Below are 7,202 nucleotides of genomic sequence, written 5' to 3'. Positions count from 1 at the left end.
ACTTATTCCCAAATAAGCATATGCAAGGTTGCAGCTGAACGGTGCCAACCTATGCGGGTCTATTCAGAAGCAAACCTCACTGAACTCATGGATGCTTATTGCTAAGTATGTATAGGATCACAGTGCAGCCTCCGTTTAAGGATTGCTTATTGCCCCAGATTTCACCGAACTTCTGTCCTTTGCGCTCATAGGCTTAACATGAAAAGGCAAAGTGGCCCACTTCTGAAGGTTTATCTGCACAGGGTTAAATGATCAGTTATTGCAGGCGCAGGAGTAGGGCATGATGTAAGTTTAGGCTGCTTTCTTCCCTGTCTTTTTGTTACTATAGTTTTTTTTACGTGTTTTTAGTGGGTGAATTATGTTGATCTTTTAGTTCTTGTTTTAATTCTGTACGCAGCCCAGCCACTTGTCACATGCAAGTGAGATGGTTGGCTATATAAGTCAAATAAATAAATAAATGCCGGACCATGTCAGGATTAACATCTCTATAACTCCCATGACTATAACTCCTATCTTCCCTGGTTGCTGGCGGTGCTGTCTGGGTCTGCTCAGAGTTTTAGCAACCTCCAGAGGGCCACAGGAACTCCATCCCTGACTTAATCTTACCTTCTGGAAGATTATTACTGTAGTAAGATAACCAACCTGACATCATCCAGCAGCTAGAAGGGCCTGCTGTGAGGAATATGTTCCCCCTTCTTCCTTTTATCTCTGGGGGAAGGGGGCAATTGGGCCCAATCTTCCAGTTGTTACAGGTCTTCAGAAGAGAAGGGAAACCCGCTCTGCTGTCAGCCAAGGGGCCGAGGTCATACTATAAACTAAGCCCAAACTGAACAAACACCAGGCACTGTGGAAGCATTCTCCATAGACAGATGTATGTGAGTGAGTGAAAAATGGCTGATTTATGTATTGTGCGAATGTGGCTTAGTTTTAGCTTAGTGTGATGTGTGTACCCAACTGCTGTGATTTGTAAACTATGGTATAGCATTATTTATGAATTTGGCCATTGTTTAAACCAACAAAGCATGGTTAAAATAAACCATGCTTTAATGCAGTGTAATCCATGTGGTATTAACTGTGCTTAATAACAACAGTGTTTACCCTGGTGATTTTTTCTTTGGAGAAATTATGCTTACCCTAAGGATTTTTATCCTGGGATCCCAATTTAAAACTTAATTTGGAGTGGGGCCCCACCATTTTTTATTTTATTTTTTATTTTAGGGAAAATATTTCCCCAGTGCTATTTTTCTTGAAGGTACTGTTTGTAGTAATGGGGAGGGGAGAGTGAAGTCCAGCCGTACATATTCCAAATTAGGACTTTGCTTTTTCACTAAAATAAATCCAGACTTGTTTAAACATGTGGTATGACTAAGATTGCCTGTAGTTTGCTTCTAACATCTGTAGTACAAAAGAAAATGACTGTATTCCGTGAATTGGTGTTTGAGAAACACTGCCGCAAATGATGGACTAAAGTATTTTGATGACTTCCAGTTGAATAATTTTATCCTGGGATTTCTAAAGGGAAATACCTCTGTTAAAAATGGCAACTTTTACATTAGTTGTAGTATCTTTCCCCACTTGCAAATATGTCTTGGCAACTTCTTTTTTGCTGTTGTATCCCTCTAATATTGTCTTCATCTCATCCTCCAGCCGATGACTAAGACAAGCTTAAGTCATTCTTTACTGTATCACTGTCTGTCCTTATGACAACACCATCCAAGGGCAGGCTGAAAGTGTATAAAATCTCTTAGGCTTGTTACCTGTTATCTTTTTGGGAAATCAGATAACCACAGTGACTTCAAACAGAGAGGTAAGATAGTGATTCATAATGGGGTTACCAGATATCTGAATAGGCAAAGGAGGACATGAACAGTTAGAAAGGAAAACAAATTTGGAGGGTGGGCACACTAAATGTTTAACTTTCTTGGCATCTGCAACAAAAATTACAGTGAAAAACTGCAAAAAATATACTTGGGCCTACATGTATATGAAATTACTTTTTCCAGCATCAGAAAAACTCTTTTTTCAATTTTCCCAACAAACCTTTCCTTTATTTTCAAGGACATACGCTAGTGATAATGTAGGGTTGATGGCAATGCGCTTTCCAAATTTCACCGTAAATCATATGATCTACAGACTACAGTGATCATAGATTTGAAGGGCTGGAATGAAGCTAATTGATGGAATCAGGAAATTAAATAAATAACATAAATCTAGGCTGTTGAATCTGTGGACGGATGAGGGAAAGAAAGAAGCAGACAATTTGTAATTTGTAAACCATAGTTCATAGCTTAGGATATAATGTAAACCCAGCCAACTCTGGTTTTTTTCAACAAACTGTTGTTAAAATAAACATGATGTTGTACAATTTCTGACCCAGCTGTGAGTTCAACTCATCTTGCTAAACCATGTTTCAAGAGGGCCAGAAGAGCAGCAGTTAGTCTTGACTAAATTGCCTGATAATTTTCAGTGGGACAGCAGAGCTTTTTATCTATATCAATAATAAATGAGCAGTATCTGGCAGATGCCAGTGTATAAATGTGATAATCTGATATTAAGTTTGCAGTCATTGGGCCCTTGAGACCCTGAACTTGGAGAGAATAGTTTGACATCAGCTTTTCCTTCCTCAATCATTGGCAATCCCATTATAAAAAATTCTGCCATGTAGTAAAAGTTGAAGGAGGCATGGTGAAGGTTAGTCAGTTGGGGAGGGAGGTAGAATCTTAGGTTGTAAGGATTGGAAGGGACTGGAGATAATCTATTCCACTCCCCTTAAAAACATTGCAGGAATCCAGTACCATAGCATCATAACGAGATGGTTATCCAATATCTATTTAAACACCCCCAGTTATCCATCCCTGCCTGTCCTCCACATGCCCAGTATTTCAAGCACCTGTTAGGATAATCTAAATATTTTTCCCCTCATTTTGAGTAATCTGTTGGCCTCTCTTGTTGTCCTAACATTCTAGTACTGAATATACTAATTTTATTCCATTTTTCAGTAAAAACAATGCAAGCACATAATTCTCCGAAGAACTTCAGTGATAAAACCTGGTACGTAAGAAGGAACATGAGAAAATAGGTTCAGCCAAAGGCCAGGGAACTTTTTGTTTTTCTTGGTTAAGTCTTCTTTGCTCAGAGCTCTTTACTCTTGGATAGTATGTATTCAAAACTATATTTTGCTGACATTCTACATGCAAACCACAGGTCAGATTCTTTCTTTTGTGCATCTGCTTTGTTTCACCAGAGCTAGAGCAGGTAGAGCTGGCCTTAGGAACTGGCATTAGTGGGTTGCTGCAGAGGACAACCAGCAAGCATAGGTTTAGTTTCTAACTTTCCTCCCACTTTGCTATCTCCTCCTATTTAGCTTTCCTCTTTGAGTGAGAGAGAAATCACACGATGAAGGAAAAGGAGGCGCAACTTATAATTGCTTTATCTTCTTAGTAGTGTGAACCGAGCACAGAGGAGTGAGGCTGGGTGACCTTGGGCCAGTCGCTCCTTCTCAGCCCAACTCACCTCACAGGGTTGTTGTTGTGGGGGAAATAGGAGGAGGAAGGAGTACTAGGTATGTTCACCGCCTTGAGTTATTTATAAAAATAATAAAAGTGGGACAGAAAATAAATAAAATAAATACAATAATATTAATGGAAGGGAAGAGGCACTACTAAGGGAACCTTGCCAAAGAACTCTAACAAAATGGGGCTCCTTCCACTGCCTGGTCCTCAAGTTGTTTCTGAGACTTCCTTTGTATGTATATGTGTATGCATGGTAAAAATATGATTTTTAGATCTCCATAAGCCAAGGATGGAAAATCTCTAGACTTCCAGACGTTCCTCAGTTAGAAATCTCAGCATCTCTCACCACTGCTCTTTTTGGCTGCAGCTGCTTAGCAGAGTATTGTTTAGCAATTTATGGAGATCTCTAGGTTCCCCATGCTTCCCATAAACCATGCATGAGGTGCTCTAGATGTTCCAGAACAAATCTTGAAACTGCAAACATTAATGTGTGGATTTGAATGTATGTTTCCTTAAGCATAATTATATTGTTTCTATTTTTTAATATGCATGCTTGTTAGCTACTCAGAGCTATTTGATTAAGATGGACAGCCATATACATTTACGTAGTAATGTAAATAAATATATGGGGATATACTGTACATGTTAGACCAAAACAAATTTAGTCTTAAATATCTGATGCACTTTCTTGCTGCTCAGAGCACTCTGTTCAAAAAAAAAAAAATACTAACAAGAAGCCTTGTCAAGTAATTCAGGAACTTTGAGACCAGTCTAAATATCTGTATTTTTGTACACTTAAAAATAAACATTGTTTGTTCACCCCAATTAATTGGCCATTTGAAACCTGATGGCTTTAACATTAAAGAAGCCAGAATATTTGTAAACCAAAGTGAGGAATTTTTTTTTTGTTTGCTTAAATATATTAACATACCTAAGTATTTAAGCAATCTAAATGCTATCATTGTTTACAACAATGCCTTAATTTTATATTCAGCTGATTTCAAATACCATGCAAGTGGGAGGGAAGGGAGGAGTGAAAGCTGATTTATTAGGGGCAGAGGAAAGATGACTTCTTGGGGAATTTTTTATTTTTTCCAAAAGAAAAGACCTCTTATTCTGACTGCAGAATGTTATTTTGTGGCTCTTCTTGACATATTTTGGCTCTGACAGGATTAGTTTGTGGTGTGAGCGTACCTGCTATTTGGTTCTCTTTCCCCAAAGCTAATCAGGACAGGTATTTCTTTTTTCTTTTTCTTTAAGAATGCCCAGTAAGATGATTGCAGCCCAGTGGTAAACTTGGGATTTTAAAAACTTTTTCTCATGCCTGTTAGACTCTTGAGACACAACCACAAATCAGATTGATTGGTTGCTTCTTTGTGAGTTTAAATATGGAGTGCTGCAGGAGGGTGCAGTAATGATCATGATCTCTGCACATATTGTACAAATAGGTACTCATTTGCCATCTTTTTAGTGATATACTTTTCTATACCATTGTTACTTATTTATTTTACCTGGCAGAATGTATACTTGAAACCAAGTATGTCAGGGGAGAGTGGTAGCATCATTCAAAAGTGTAATTACTGAGTGTTTGATGAAGAGCATTCAGTGTCCTGTTCCAGCATGATAGAGTCCCAATAGACAATTTTATGTACTTAAACAAAAAAAACAGCACTTGCTGTTAGATTGTGCAGACATAATTTGAAAGAGGATTCTGTATAATGGCTGCTGCAAATACATTTTTTTTTGGCCTGGGGGAAAAAGGAAGAAAGCATGAGCAATTTAGTGGAAATGAAAAATCAAAATTTACACTGAATTTCAAAATTTCTGGCTGACCTTAAACAAATAATTTCTCTGATAGCATAGCTTGCATCATGTCTGACCTAATCTAATGCATTAAAGACCCAAACAAAATCAAAACCACAACATCCGAGCCAAAGCAGATGTGAGGCAACAAAACCAGAATCATTGCTGGTTTACATTTAAAAGGCTAACATATTTTTTTCAATTTACATTAAAAGCGATGGATTTCCAGGAAAAGATGTTTCACAAAACAGATTATGTAAAAGTTGTTAATGGATGGAGATTTTAAGATTATTGCATTGATGACCACATTGTTCCATTAAGAGTTTGCAAAAAAATCAAGATAAAGGGGTTGCGTGCCTTGTATAGAGTGAATCACACATACATTTTTAGCAACAAAGTGCTTTGTAACATCTTAAAGATTATCTCATATAATAATTTGTGTATCATATCCAGTTTTTGGTAGGCAAGGCAATTGGAAAAGGGAAGGAGAGAAACAGTAAGAATAGATGGGACATAGATATAATGTGCTGTGTAATGTAATAAGAATACTTACTTTTGTTTAATCCTTGCAAATTGTATTAAATTATTTAGGCTCTGCTTCCAGATGAAATATCTGTTTATACTTCATTTTCTAAAAGAATGTATGATATTGTGTTACGATTTTTGTATGTAACAAATAATCAAAGAGTTTCAGAGATCCAAGGCTTAAGAGTTAATAATGAATTGCGGGGGTGGGGGGAAATTCTGAATTTTCTATGACCCTTCTGTCTCAATGGAAGCATTCATATTCTTTCTAGCGCACATACATGCACGGTTAATCATACTCAGACCTGTTGGGAAAATTGCTTCAAAATAAGCATCATGTAGAGTTTAGTACAATGAGTGAGAGAGACTATAAATTTAATCAACATTACTAATATTCGCTGAATTTGTTGGAATTGATAAGTGGAAATCTCATGTGGCAACCCATTATTGGTGCTTCCAATATCAAGAAATTGTCTTTTGTTAGGCTGTTGACATGCTAATAATTTAGGATAATCCAGGGAGATACACTGAGGTTGCAGTACTGTCAAGAAATGTTCCTGTCCTAATCCAAAACCTTTCAGCTTTTGCAATTTATCTAAATCAGGGAGCATTAAAAATTTTTTTAGCGAACTGACAAATGCAGTGGGTGGGAAAGTGATGTGGGATTTCCCCATGCAACCCAAGTACACAATATTTATCTACCTAAAAAACTGAAATTTATTATGTGATTTTGGGGGATGAAAAATACCTCTATGCTGCCTACATGTTGCTAATATCTGTTCTAATTAATGGATTATTAAGGCCAAAAACTGAAAGATCTTAACCAAGAATGTAACACAAATCACAAAGAAAGGGAATGATTAAGAGATCTCTGTCAATTGTCAGACTGTTCAGGACAAGAACATTGAAAGGCACATACAAAAAACATTGGAAGGCATGGATGAACTCCATATACTGTTTTCTACATGTATAAAAATCTGTATTTTTTCCTGAGTGGGATCATTAAGGCAAAAAACAGCGCAGCAATATTTAAGATGAACAAAAAGAAAGGTTTACAAATTAAAATGGGACAAATACAGTATAATTTTAATAATACAGTTATACCAATAGATGGAAGTAGAGAGAAGCATAGATTTTTACAAAAATCTTGAAATAAATAACTGGCTTAAAAAACGAAGCACTGCTCTTAAGTAAGGATCTTTTAATTTCAGTTTTTATATACTCCCTTTGTTTCAGTTATCTAGGGAACAGGTAGGCTTTGTCCTCCTTACCTAAAATGGGTTCTTTTAATATGAATTTGGAAACTCAGGAAGCCAGAATAGAGAGAAAATTCAAATATATCTTTGCTGTCAATATACTAAA

The sequence above is a fragment of the Candoia aspera genome, chromosome 3 (genome assembly GCF_035149785.1).
Source record: "Candoia aspera isolate rCanAsp1 chromosome 3, rCanAsp1.hap2, whole genome shotgun sequence".
Lineage (NCBI taxonomy): Eukaryota > Metazoa > Chordata > Lepidosauria > Squamata > Boidae > Candoia > Candoia aspera.
Note: the sequence above shows the minus strand (reverse complement) of the source record.